The sequence below is a fragment of the Lycorma delicatula genome, chromosome 7 (genome assembly GCF_047948215.1).
Source record: "Lycorma delicatula isolate Av1 chromosome 7, ASM4794821v1, whole genome shotgun sequence".
NCBI lineage: Eukaryota > Metazoa > Arthropoda > Insecta > Hemiptera > Fulgoridae > Lycorma > Lycorma delicatula.
In genome coordinates, this window is record NC_134461.1 from 97250121 (window position 1) to 97266078 (window position 15958).

Below are 15958 nucleotides of genomic sequence, written 5' to 3' on the forward strand. Positions count from 1 at the left end.
AATATATTATTAAATTTATTTCCTTATTAAAGACAGCATTATGAATCTGATTAGAAGAAACATATAAATAAATAAATTTACAACTGTCAATATTAATACAGCTAATTAAATTCAGTTTAAATAAATATTGTTACGCACTGAGAACCGCATCGAAGACTAAAAATAAATGTCAACTTCTTTACAAAGATAATAAACCAGAGATTTTTCTCCCACGTAAATACTTAATACCCACGTAACGCTGTTGATGATGTTAAATAGTTTAAACTGCTGTCGTTGTTCACTGAACCGTGTTATCTGTTTTATGCTGATTGTGACACGTGACCGCGAAACTTAAAATTATCACAAAAACCGCGGAACTACTGGACCGTAATAATGTCTAATAATAGGGGAGAAAAACTTAAATGCAGTTCGTACTGGATTGAAATGATAATAGATAAAAAATTCCAATGTAACACTTCATCTAATAATAATAATCGAGAAATTAATATATTTTTAATATGCATGAACTAATTCTATCGCTATTAAACTATTTAGTAACTAGTTATATAAAAATAAAATTAGCGAATTAAAAGCAACATGATCAAAGTCCTGCAAAAACGTTTCTCAATACAAGCAAATAAATAGTATCAGAGTAATTAAGTGTAAATTTGATTAGAACGACCATCAGTTTAGAGGGTTCAAATCCATTTGGCTAACATTTTTATTAGAAAATTATAACAGTCGGAAACAAAAACAAATAATCTACCCGTCCTTAACTCTATATTATTTAAAGCTCCATTAACCAATCTGGTTTCCTAGATTCGTCGATTCTGATCGGATGAACATATATTAGGAAGGGACTTTTAGTAAAGAGTCTCTTAGGTCTCTTCCCAGCATGTCCGCCAACGACAGATCTTTTCTACCTCTCACAGGGCCACATTTCACTTCAGATCCCGTCTCTCGTTTTTCCCTCAAACTTTCATACATACCTTTTACTTAATGCAAAAGTCACAAATTATAACTGTTACGCCTTTTTTACGCTTTGCTTGTTAATATAAATTATTTTAAAAAATCAACTATATATGTATAGGCAACCAAATAACAAATTGAACTGTAGCAATCTTTGCGAATCGTAGTGAGCGAGTTAAAATTGAGTTTGATACTGAACCGTAAATATTAACATTAATATTAATTTAAATTTAAATTAAAAGTAAAATTGTAGATAGCGTTAGTAAGATTAGACGCGACCAAGAAAAGAAAGAACAATGCAGAAAAGAGTATGTAATCTACCGTAATTGTTTTTTCACGTTTCATATAAGAGTAGAAAGAGGAAATATAGGATTCAAGAGATAACAGAATTACAATCGAACACTTTTACTAGTATTAAATAGTGACGTCATTAATATATATATATTGCACACACCAAAGAAAAACAGGATTAGCAAAAATAATAACAGAAGAAAATGTAGGAGGTAAAAATTACAAAGAAGAAGACAAAAGGTTAAAATATATAAATAAAAAACAACATGAATATTTGGGATATTACAAATATACTGCAATGAGGAGCGGAGAGTAGAACTGAACGGATGAATAAGACAAAAATACGTCATTGATGCCGGTAAAAAAAATATATTTTACTCGTTGAAGAAAATATTTAGCCTTGAACCTGCGATCTTTTAACTACGAAAGAATCCTTAAACGTAATTACGTAAATAAATGATATTAAGAAAATTACATATACCGCGGTGTATTTCAAAATGAACATCGGGGTTTTAAAGTTAAGTAATATTTTTCAAGTTTCACATACACTGTTTAATTTATACATGAAATGAAAGAGCAAATCTAACAGTTTTATCTGTGCGCAAACTCTAAAGTCTACTGATTACGGTTTGCGTGAACTTCTCAAATGAAATGATGCACCACGACGATGAAGGCTTTGTTTGTCATATCGTATTCGGTGACGAATCCACATTTCATGTTAAAGGAAAAGTAAATGCTCATATTTTGCGTATCTGAGGATTAGAAAATCCTCAAGAAATATTGCAGTGTGAACAAAACTCCCCAAATTGAATCTTTTTTTTGTGCCGTATACCGACGTTAAGTTTACGGGCCGTTCTTTTTCGCGGAAGCAAGTGTGCCTTCTTCTTTTTTCCTGTTTAGCCTCCGGTAATTACCGTACAAGGAAGTGTGCCTGGAATGAACTATCTTGATGTGTTACAACTATGGCTCTTTCCTCAACTGCAATACGAACCATAGAACTTCACTTAGCAACAAGATGGTGCACCTTCTCACTGGCATAACGCGGTACGTGATGGTTGAATGAAATTTTTCCCGACCGCTTGATCAACAAGCGATGACAGGGCTTGTTTGATGTGGCCTCCACGTTCGACGATTTTATTCATTAGGGGTTAATAAAGGATCAAGAATATGTGCCACCGTTACCAACTGTTATTTTTAAGTGGAGTATTTTTGTATAAACTTAAAAAATCGTATCTACTAAAGCAGAACTGTCAGAGAGGTTGAAAGCTTGAGATAGTGAAGAAAAATGTTCCAAGATAAGGTGGATTGAAAGATCGAAATGGATACCTACCGAGAGAATATATTTGGATGAAATAAAATTATCGAAAAAGAACTGGATGATATTATAATTAGGGGAAAAAAACAAAATAATTAACTGGGTCAAAGTAAAGAACTGCCGTTCAACGAACGTATGAGACGAACTTCAACTGAAGAGGGTTGAGAACTTGGACCAACAAAAAATACAAAATAAATATGATTTTTAGAAAATCTGTTTTCTTATTGCTTACCTTAAGTAAACAATAAAGCAGAATTGTAGAAAATAAGGATATGAAATAAAAAAAAAATTTCCCGGATGGAAGAATGGAAAGAAAGTCTACTACTTAGGGAGAACATTAAGGGAAACAAACACTAAAGTATAAAAGTAAAGTATCAGGTAAAAAAAAATTGTACTAGTCTTTGGATAAAATTTTTATTTAAGAGACCATGGTGACTTTACCACTCCACCCGCTTCACCGATTGTAACCAAAATTAAACAGCATCAATGACCCATATTCAGACGTCAAAAAGTTCATAAAAAATTGGATTAATCCAGACTGATGGAAAAAATAGATATAACTTAGGTCTTATTATCCTCCAATGAATGTAATCATCCATCCAAGTGACATACTATTGTAATGGCGTTATCTAATTTATACAAGAATACGACTTCAAATCTAAAAAATAAAAAAGGTTTTTTTGCCCCCATCTCGTTCCATGGATTTAAATAAGACCAAACACCGCCAGAGTTAGTTATCCAAGGGACATAAAACCCAGATAAAATTTACCTACCCTTCGAAGAAAATTTTGAAATACAAGACCCATAAGTTCCGTTATCTTCCTGCCATCTTGACTAACTATGACCAAAATTAAATGAAATCATTGACCTATATACATAAATCGTGCCAAAATTTCATCCAAATCGGTTATTCAGTTTGGATGGATATCCAGCAAAAAAAATAGGCCAACATATATATATATATATTTTTATATACTTTTCGGAATGTTTTAATGCTAAAATTTTGGATAAATGTCGTGAAACGTCAAAGTCTACAAAATGGAAAAAGATCCTATTTCCAAAATTTGACCCAATCGGCATGCTTTCCCTTATGCAGTATAACTATGGCCTGGAAAGTAAAATTAGAATTTGATGGATCCCAAAAAAAAACCCAAATGAATAAGTCTACTTCTATAAAAACCAGAATATGCTAGTTTTTTAAAAATAACAACTGGTTTTTTGACATTCCGCTTCTCTTTTAATTTTTGTAGGTGCATAAAAAACTGTCCTGTCCAAGACTAATTAACGGAACAAAAAAGGTGTTTAAACGCGTGTCCATAACTATATCTGTATCACGCCTGTATCTTTCTGTTTCAAGTTACAATTTAATCAACCGTATCAGCGCTTGCAACAACATAATAAAAAAGGTGGTAGAGCTAAAACTACGGAAGCATCTTAAAGTAAAAAGTAGCGCAAGCGTGAAGCCGTTTAACCTGTTCGTATAAGCGCACCTAGTCCATAGAGTAGTGTGTAAAATAAAAATTCTCACAAATAATAAAATTATATTTAATTTTTAAACTTTCTATTAATAGAAACCGAACCGAGATGAATAATCTATTAATGAAATTACGTTGCGTCGACTGCCAAAAAAAAAGTTGTCGACTCCAACTCTACATAAAAACAATAAGTGTATGGATGTCTGAAGTCGGTCTAGTCTTATAGTATTTTTTTACTTTAAAATTTAAAGAAAAAGAAATTAGTAGACGGTTTTATATTAAGTGAATGAAATGGGAATAACGCCAGTAAGCAGAAATATAACACATCATCAAGATTTAAATACTGTATAATGAAAAATCACGACTCGGGTCCACGTGTCAAGATGAAACAATAAACTTGCATTTTGTCACACCGATTTTAATAACATGACCAACGGAATTTCCCCAGTAACTGAATAATAAAAAAAAATTGCATATTACAGTGAACCAGAAAAATAAACATAAAACAAAGTAAGTAATAAAATATATTAATCGCACTTTCTTTACAATTTTACAATTTTTTGAGTTCCTTATAAATTAAAACTACTGTTTAATAATGTTTAAGACTCAGATACTGATCTGATTTGTATTTCAAATTTTATTAACGTAGATCCAATCGTAATTCTGACTGGTTCACCTATAGCTCCTAAAAGGTTTAGTTCAATATCAAGTTTCACGGCTTCAACATCAGACTGTTTTTGGTCAGGTTCATTTCATTAGGCAATATTTTTAATTAAAAGGAAATTTTCTATCAATCATGCGGTTAAAATCTGTAAAATGATCCATTAATAATACGATAAATCTAAACTAATTAACAAATAGACAAATTACAATATTTACAGACTTATTTCGTAACAGTGTCAATTAAACGTTAAGTAATTATTATCTTAACCACTAATTAATTAGATATAAATAATAATTGTAAACGTATCGGCCTTGATAAGTCCTTACCATCAATCATCCGATCAATACCGTTCGGAAGTAATTATTACAGACTTATAATTTTATAAGGAAAGGTACCTTTCCATCACTAAATTTTAACTTACTTACTTAAAACTATAATCTATTACTTCTCAAAAAATGTTCAAAACAACATTTAAATAATAACAATTTCAATTTTCTTTAGTTTAAGGAGACGGAATATATATTAGTGTCATTCATTAAAGGAGACGGAATATATATTAGTGTCATTCATTAATTTCAATCAGTATCGTCTCATTATTTTTTTTTTCTTTTAATAAATATATAATAATTTATATTATTTTACTATAGAAAGCCAAAGAATTTTTTAATGAAAATCTAAAAGGCTTGACAAACGTATAGTATACTGTCGCATCGTTGCAAATATTTAATTATATTAAATCATTACGAAAGAGAAAATCTGTATTTGTTCTCAGACTTGCACAACCTTCTCCAATACGAGTTAAGCATATTGGTTACCGTTAAACATTACACCGGTAGAATGCAAAGATAATAACCGATGCTTAGCGGCAAACTACAGTATGATTATAAGACATTCAGTTGCAAATAAAGTTCCCTTTCTAAACCGTAAAAAAAAAATAGTACTTCGGAACGCTCGGCAGCAAGTTTAGAGTTCTTATGAATATTATCGACCTCCTAAATAAAGAAACTTTATTCCTTTGTTCGACTTACGAGTTCAATAAATTAGCTCATCCAAAAGGATTTTTTTTTTGTATGTGTACAAATGTGTACTAAAATATATGATTTTTTTCCATTGACTTATTTCTTTACGGTACATCTTTATCATTTTTACACAACTCAATTAATTATTATTTCTGATAAAAATTCTGAAGTACTATACATATACCACCTATAAAATAATTTTTTTGTGTTCAACACGTCACTTAACAAATACTCATAAATATATCTATGAAAAATATCCATTTCCACTATTTATTGACATTTAAAATACGTTTTGATAATACACAAAATACATTAAATTAACCATTTATTTTATGAATTCCTCCTGCTCATACTCACGTCAATATATAATTCAAATTTCAGTACATTCAGTTGTCAATGAAAATTTAAAAAAATGCTCAGAAAACTTAAATTTAAAAAACTAGTAATAAATAGGTAAAAATTGAATTTATAAGGTAAATAAAAAAAGATTTAAAACAGGTTAAATCTAAAACATGAATTAGTTTGAGCAACCGAATCACAGCACAGTGTTTGTTTTTTCAGTGTGTATTGTCACTACCTGCAATCCTATTGTGCACGGTTAATGACCGTGTATATAAACAATTTTTCCATCTCTCTCTCTTCGTGAGAGAGCTCATATTTGCAAATAAGCTACTTTGAAATAGGAGATGTATCGGCACGCAAAATAGTTTAATAGAAAAAGTAAATGACATGCGACAAAAACCTTTTGGTTGGAAATTTTATCGTAAAATTAAATGGATTTTTTCTGTTTGTTATTAAAATTTCGTTAATATAAGGATCAGTACATCGCTTTTGTTTTCTTTATTTTTATTAATACACCAGACACCGCACTTTGAAATTTTCTATATATAAAATGTGGCTCTCTCATATATAGAGTTCTCCGTAAAAAAATATAAATATATGCGAATGAATACAAGACTTTTTTTTAATAATAAAAATACACGTTCCATTTTAGTAACTATAAAAGTACTTTTTATAAGATACACATGGACCAGTATTTATAAAAAGAAAGGTAATACGAATAAACAAGGGCATAGAAGGGTAAAGATGCGGGAAGAACTCGTTATAAAAAATATGATGAAGAGGTATCCGATGACACTTAGCAAGTCGAGTCCCGGAAGTTCCGGTTATGGGTCTATGCCCTTCTCGCAGGATATTCTATAGTAAACCTACTTTTAGTATATATTCTCCGCCAGCTTAAGAAATTGAATGATATAAAAATACGAAAAATATTAAAAAGGCTTATAAAACAATTAAAGCGTATCACAATATTCAACGGTTATTATATCAGTTTATATTTTACAAACGCAAAGTATTTCTGATATAATTAACGTGTATTTAATTTACAATTAATTTTTTTTTTAACACAATACTAAAAGCTGTTTATAACAATATACTCTGGGGTCAACGTCAAAGTTCCTTTACTTCTACTGCAATTCCCCGAGAAACAATTGTATCAATGTTTTCTGCAAAATATATTCTTACCAACTATCAGTAAATCATGGTTACAAATACAATAGCAAATATTCATCTCTAAATAATGTCCAATTGTCATTTAAGAAACTTAAAACACCGCCTTCAGGTAATGTAGGCTAATGAATTACACTCAAAATTTTCCGAAAAGTTATTTCAAAAGAAGAAAAAAGCAGTACAGGTTAAATGAAAACGGAGACATACCAGTTCATACTTTTTTAAATACACAGATTTGTCCTTATCTAAACAAAAAAATTAATTTACTAGTTTGTTCACGGTTCCCTAATACGACATATTATTGATAAACCACTATTTTTACTGTTAACAGTTAACAAGAGAATTATATCTTACGTCACACGAAGATAAAAAACAAACGAGATAAACGTATATGCTGCGTTTATCAAAGATAATCTTAAGTATATTTAAAACAATGAACAATAAAAGAACAATTAAAAAATAAAGTAAACGTAAAATGGTACGAATAAATAAATAATTAATCACGTAATATTTCAATGTCGAGTTAAATAAAATTACAGTATAGAAAAAAAAAGTTTGACGACGTTACAGTTAAAAGAGATAAATGAACAAGAGATTCTCACGCAAAAATGTCATGCACAACAGTAAATCACGCAAATACAGGGAAATATACCATAACAGAATGATGAATAGAAAAAAGATACGTAAACAAAGAAATGACTGAAAAGAACTTACTTTTGATTTAATTTTAATGAAACAACAATCAATTATTCCTTTTACATTGGTAACGGAACCCATAACCCACAAATAAGAAAAATAAAAAATAATAATGAAAGAAATACTAGAATAAATTATAAAGTAAACGGGCTGATAAAAAAAAATAAATAAATACAATTAAAAAATGTTTATCTTGAATTAGCTAACAATAAATGAATGGAAAAGACTAAATTTAAAAAAAGTACCATTAACAAACCTCAACAAAAACGTAAAAGGATTTATGTTACCATTAATGTATGAATTTTTTTGTGTAAAACTATTATTACAACCATGAGCCATCACTTTTAAAAAGATTTTTAGTTAAAAAGAAAAAAGATATTCTTAGAAATGTAAATGAAGTTAATCCTTTCTACATAAAAAAAAAACCAGTAAAATTTGGAACATAGATATAGTAAAATGTATTACAAATGTAGTAAATAGTATATATTCAACTAAGCCAATAACTCTCATAAATATTTCCTATGGGATATACTCATCAAAAAATACGAATATAAGACGAAGTGAGGCAGATAACGCTAGCATTCGCATTCTGGAGTTTGCCAGTTCGAATTCAAGCCGCAACAGTTTTTGATGCTAATAGCTCTTCGATAATATCAAAAAAACACACAATCTTTATCGTCTGGCTTTAATAGCTATAATACTACAAATCAATAAACGTATAATAGTCGCAGCTACCTGTAAGCATTGATTCCTTGATTAAAAAACGTTGTCATAGATATCTAAAATTGAAAAAAAAAATAGCTACACTTACAACAATTTCAATTAATGAAAATAAAATAACTCTGACTTGACATTAGGGATATCGCAATTATCCACGCGTCAATTTATATCAACGGCTAGCTAGCTAACTTCACGCATCAGCGGAATAAAAAATGCTGAGCAGATGAGTATTGGAGGAAGATTTAGAGATCTATTTTTAAAATCGTACTAAACTTCACAGTAATCACAAAATAAATGCTACAAACAATTTTGTGCAAAAGTTTTTTTTTTTAACGATACATCAACAAAGAAATTTTCCAGTTCACGTAATTATAGATTAGTATTCGATATAACAGTATAAGGAATTTAGTACGGGATAAATACGTGCCATAGTACGAGTAAATGGCAAACCATTCAATGTATACAATCTTATACAAGTTGATTTACAGTACTGTCCATCTCAGTTTAGTTGATAATGGTTATAAGAAAATGAACAGGCTTGCGATAAATCAATGAAAAAACTTAAACGCTTACTTCGATCGATATTAAAATATGGACGTTCCTTCTCGCCACTGTAGAGAATAAATACTGTATTTAACACGTATTTTAAAACATTTATCACAACTACGTTAGGTTATTTAAATAAGGCGTTTCATTAAACCTTAATATATTAAAAAGTAAACGATACCGTTTTGACCATGACAATAAGCATAAGTTATTATTCATAAATAAAATTATTAAATTAATTGTACGAGTATAATTTCTTTGGTTGGTTTGTCTGGCATTTCTCCCACCACCATCCCGTTCGGTTGCACTGAAGCATAACACCGAATGTCCGTACCACAAACGGCTACTGTTCCTCAAAACGGTTTAGCGCGACCAATATACTAATTAGCTTCTAGAACTTACCTAACTGCGTGAGCGAAATAAGTGTGGTGCCCTACACCAGTCGCTTGCGTGTCCCACCGCTCACTAGTCATATATTACTAAAATGGGTAGGCGCACCCCGACTATATACTAAAATATATGACTTGTCAATAAATTAAAATTTATTCTGTCAAGGACAGCAATTTGCTGCCACGTCTAGGTCGCTGAATGCCAGCAAGTACCTGTCCACCATATTATAGCGGTTGGAGCTATATTTGACCGATGGCCAGCCATTTCTCGAGGGTAGCTTCCTACGGTAAGCGGTACGAGACTTATAGCCCTTAAACTACTGATGCCGGTTAAACAAAGCAACGGCATCAAGTAACTCCCACACGGTCCGACAATGCGACTCACGCCACATTGACTCGCCGCTTATGAGTGACCAATTTTCCCCTTGACCTTTAAGTTTCAGAGTGGCCTGAGTTCTGGCCCCCTCAAGAGGTCCGCAGGTCCGCCTGCGGACCTCCCCGCAGACGCACAGCTCATCATGTGCCAGGTGGAACCGAAACAAATATTGGTTCAAATTCACGTGGTTGGAGAGCACTTCGGCTCCCGTTGCTCTTAAAAACGGACTAGAGGCGTACCATTTCCCCAAGTCTTGTATAAATCTATACAAGGACCTATCCTTACTTGTGGCGTGCCATTCTTCCATCGCGAGGCTGTAAAGTCTTCTCCGCAGGCGGGAGATGGGCAACTGTACGAAATTTAGATACATTGTGCTTAAGTAGCGTTGATTTTATTGAAATCAACAAATATCTAAGCTAATGTATAGTTAAACATTATTGGTACAGTCAGTAAACGGACACGCACACTGCTGTCTAATGCGTTATCTACGTTTAATATTAACTTCGATATAAGATGAGACAAAGATCTTGGAGCTATCTAAAATTCGAGATATACCGATGAATTTATAGATTCTCTAACAGACTATCCGTTTGATTTAGATTAAACATCACAATTCAGACTTGAGGCATTAACTTCACGTGAAAAGAATCCAGCGATCCACAGACTCGATATAATCCTTCAAATGTTGCTAGCGAAGGGCACAACATTAATCTCTATCGACCATCGATTAATTATTTTTAACAAATCTTTTTTGACTAGTACTGATAACCAACAGTTTTCTTTTAAATGTACAGTTCTTATATTCAATCTACGTACGAATATATAAAAATTAAACAATTAATCATCAGCTTTCAATTCGTCATCTCTCCGTGCTGAGTTGAAGAAGATATGAGGAGTTCATTAACAGAAAATGTATCATTAATTTATTTTAAACAAATTGGCCCGTCGTTCTTATGGCTGAAACGCACGTAAAGCACCCCAAATACAAAGATCCAATCAAAATTTACTTTTTCTAAGAGTAACGATGTTCAAAAACGGTCAATTCGTGTAGTGAACAGAATGAAGGTGTCACAAACGAATGAATACCGCCAGTAATTTGGTGTGTTGGCATAATAATATGCAATCGTATATTCGGCTTAATAAAGAAGACAACGGGAGATAATTTCATTACTCTTTCTTTTCAGTACGCCTGGCATGCTTGTTATTCTTGAAAATAACTATCATTTTCAAAGATTACGGCTAACATACAACAAATACTTTTGCAGAATATTTTTGTTATTGTTCGTCCAACTAAAATATTATATACTGAGGATTTTATACTGTCATCGAACACAGACCAGTCCATTTTCAATATAAAAAAACAAAACATTATTCTATGAAATAAAATAATTAGTAACTGAAAAGGTTCACGATATTCTCATAGCAGTAAGATATAGATGAACGGGTCAACCTATTACTTATTGATATTAATACAGTATCAAAACACGGTATCGACAAAGCATGAATCCAGCTTTTAACTGAAATTAAGATGTTTAAAGGAAAATGAAGTGGATAGAAGTAAACCATTTTAAAGCAATATTTTATAAGAATAGATAAAATAACAGAATAAAAAAGAATTCAATTAAAAAACGGACTCAATAAATTGAAGAACAAAATAGAAAATATAATAAAAACGATGTAGATACCTCTTAAATTGGATAATGATAAGGAAATCCCCCCCCCCCCCCCCAAAGATGTAAGATATAAAAAAGAAAAAGGTGAAAAGAAACACAAGAAAAAACAGTACATCATGAGATAATAATCTTGCTAAATAAACGGTATTCAAATACTGATGATTGTAGAGAAGAAATAAATAATAAATGCCATAACGGAGAAGCACTGTACGTAACCAGCTATGACGTAAATATGTCTATCGAAAATATCATAGCCATTTTTAAGACTTAACAACCATCTCACGACAGAAATACTAAGATCGGTAAGGAAAGAACTGGTTTGTGTTGTCTTTCATCATAGCCGGATATACAACTACCCATTAATAGTATATATCCGCCGAAAAGCAATTGATATTCAGTACTACACAGACATGAATTTTAAACCTGAATTCTATCCAGGCAGTATAGTTGAACATCATTACTCCTGGAAAAAGAGATCAATTGGTTCTGTTTTCAAAACGTACTGAAATAGGTAATATAAATTAATAATTAATAATGTACGCCCTTTTCCCTCGTTAAAACACTAGTAAATAAATATGATATACAGATGTTTCAATTAAATGCCGGAAAAAAAGAAATACTCGTACTTTAAGGCAATACAAACGTGTACATGAAAGAACAACACAGGAAACAGGGTACATCAGAAAAAGAGAAACAATTAAATAATAAATAGAAAACTATTTAGTCTCACTAAGAAAAGAAAAAGAGATAAATTATAAATAAAAGATAAACAATAATACGATCTTTCTTTATTATTAGACTAAGCTGTTGATTCAAATTTCCTGTAAAGAAAAGTAATCATTTAAACGTCACGGATAACGGATATTAAGTAAGCGGTTATATAAATGATATAAATTTAAATGGGACGTTAGGGGTTGAGGGAATAATAGATTACGATATACAACCGACAGATGATGAGGTCAATAGGTCACAAAAGGCTGGAGAAGGACGGCGCCGTCGACGACGTAGAAATCCAACCTCCTCACAATATTTTAACAGCTCCTAGTTCAGTTCAGTATCTATTAGGGGATGAGTTGAAAGCAGAAAAGCCTCAATTTATACGTTCAACCCTTGGCAACACGCCAGAGAAAATTTTATCGCGTAACTAAAATCCAGAAGTTGTTATATCATCAACCCCTCTCTTTATCTTTTGCTTCTCCTCTCGTTTTTTTTTTTTTTAATCTCCAGTCCTTGCTTGACTTTTTCAGTTCATATTCAAGGACAATGGCATTAAAAAAAAACAACGAATTATAAAAAAGAATATAAAAACACAAGACCAAAAAGTAAAAGAAAAATTTCATTTTCACGGATTTTTTTTCAAAGAAAACTAAATAATATAGAAAAGACTCATATTAAATGTTATAACAATATTAAACTAAATTTAATATATATACTTAGTCAAAGTCAAAATTATACTGTGTTCGCATTAAATCGATATATAATTATTTTAAAAAAATAACATTTCAGTTTTCTGCGATAAATGAAAAAATTAATAAATACAATTCATAATAAGATTACAATCATAAAAACTATAGCCGTAAGAGAAGTAAGATGAGAGAGATGAAGGTTGGTCGTTTAACCTTGAAGAAAACTATTGCTAGATGTAACCAACGGCTATCCTCATAACATTTGAAAAACAGCACGCAAGACTCTTTTCTGTGCCTTCTAAGTGAATTTCACCAGCTTTTATTAATTATTTCAGAATTAATCGTTAAAATATCATCTATTTTAAAATACAAATATCAGATGTATCGGATGGGGATCCAAAGATTATTTCATAGATTACACGATTCCATTCGGTGTGGATTTATCATTTCACAGTGACAAAGAAGTGTGAATTTTACAAATGATTAGTATGACTATACGCGAGAATTAAATTTAAGTTTCAAAACCAAACAACCTCTTTTAAATAAATAACCAACATTACAACTTATTACACTTATAATATCTATTTTTTATAGAGATTAGGATAAATTTTGTAGCGACTGAAAAATGTCTAACCCAATCAAGGATTGAATTCAAAACCCTCAAGATGAAGTTTACAACTTTTATTTATAATAGTAATAGCACTTGTTTTCATAATTTATACAACCGGTGACCAATGTAGAGAAGCTATACACAATAATTAAGTCTTAACCTTAATATATCTCATTAAAAATTATCATTCTTGTCATCCTGAAGATGACACAAATCCTCTAAAACACAAATTTAGTAACAAAATAGCAAAAAGATCTTGAAAAATCAATAATGAATGAACCTTCAATAGAACTGACAGTGGATTAAGCGATATTGACATAAAGAATTGAAACCCTTACTTAGAATTCCAAGCGACACATTCAATCTATGATACGTAAGACTGCCAGATATGAAACTAAAGAATCAATTTAAGGAAAATAATACCTCTCTAAATACTTATAAGTATACAAAAAATTTAGTAGTAATCCATACTCACCATTCTGAAAATTCCTACCAAACCGATAAATTATGCCCTAATTTTCTACTCGCTTCGGATAGAATTCTTTCCTTAGCCAAGAAAACTTTATAATCCAATTTCATTTTTAAATCTACAACCTCTGCTTTTCTACGTATGTAATAAACTATAATCAATTTTCTAAAATGTTCCTAACGGTAATATTTTTTCTATTAAACATAATATTTTCAGATTTTAATGAATTAAGGTAATATAATTAGATAAAATATGAATTTGACCTATATCTTATAAAATATTATTTATTACAATCATATATAAAATTGGCACAGAGTTTGATATCGTCGGTACACAAAAACATTCTTGATACGGTACATCATTAATGGATATATTAAATATTAATGAACCAAAATAAAACTTGCGGTATACCAGATGTAGCTGCAAATTCTTCAAATAACTTACCGGTGATTTTTTTTAACTCTAAATAATCTTTTAAATAAAAAAAGAAACTTCATTTACACCAGGATGTAAATTATAACACAAAGTTTAGGTTATAAAAAAAACCCGTTCGCGGATCAGTTGTGGAATGCCTTTCTGAAACAAAAGTAAACAGCATCAGTTCGACCTTTTCCTTAATTGGTACACGTTTGACGTAAAAATGTATAAGTACTTTTGACCATATTACATTAAAACAGCAATAAATAATTTTAAAAAAAATATGTATTTAAAAGCAAAAAAAAATCAAGATTCTTTATTAGCAACATTAGCATAGAAATACTAACTCATTAATAAAATAAATAAATAAATTTGTTTTAAAAATTTATTAATTGATAAGTACAGTTAAAGAATGTTTTGTGTGTAGATGTTATTAGCGTTTTTGTGTATATTCAGGCGCGCGCATGCTTGTAAAAGGCTAAATGAATTATAAAATCCGTAAATATTCAACGTATATAAACACAACATAAAACAATCATAAAAATTCTAAAAATAGATTTATCCTAAAACTAAAAATACTTCAACTATAATGAAAAAAAAGTAAGTAGTAACAACAGTTTCCGCTGCGCATTTCAACAAAAATATTTTAATTTATTTTTTATTTTTTTTTAATTGTTATTATTGATTTTTAAAATCTTTTCACAATCACAGGTTAATAATTATTAATAGACCAATATTTAAACTAAAAAATAGAGACGAAATCGGATTCGAACTGATCTGGCCTTCCTCTTGTAAGATCTAAATGTTTTATTAATTACAATTTTATTTGGCTGTAACTCTGGAACTAATGAAAATAAGTACCACTTATGATATATCACTGAAAAGCTCTCAAAGGGCTTATTACTGCAATTAAGAATAAGTCCAAAATCAATTTTTTTTTTGGGGGCTTTTTTGGACACTTTTTGTCCAGTCGATTGCAATCAAGAGGGGAGGTGCAGAAATCCAAAATTTCAACATCCGACGGCTAATCGTTTTTGAGTTACGCGAGGTACATACGTCACGCCGAAACTAGTCAAAATGGGTTCAGGGATGGTCAAAATGGATATTTTCGTTGAAATCTGAAAACCGAAATTTTTCGCCATCACAATACTTCTTTTACTTCGTAGAAGGCAGTAAAAAACAACGTGTAAAACTATTAAATATAATCTGTATTTTAAAGTTCCAACAATTTCGGGATGTCTTAATTTTACCCTTGTAGTAGAAATCGGTGCGAATTTTTCGTAAACTATAACTCGAAACCAAAGGAAACATTTCCGGATCTGTGTTTCTTACATGAAAATTTTATTTATTTTAATTAGTAGATAAAAATTCTGAAATTCATTAAATTTCTTTGCGAGTCATTGTATAGAATGACAATTTTACTGTACCGTTAAAA

At 30.5% G+C, this 15958-nt stretch overlaps 1 protein-coding gene across 4 annotated transcripts in view; it reads right to left on the reverse strand.

Moving 5' to 3' along the window:
- The window catches only part of Cip4 (formin-binding protein 1-like Cip4), a 450065-nt gene that overhangs the window by 248133 nt on the left and 185974 nt on the right, over positions 1 to 15958 (reverse strand). The gene's annotated exons all lie outside the window — the stretch shown is intronic.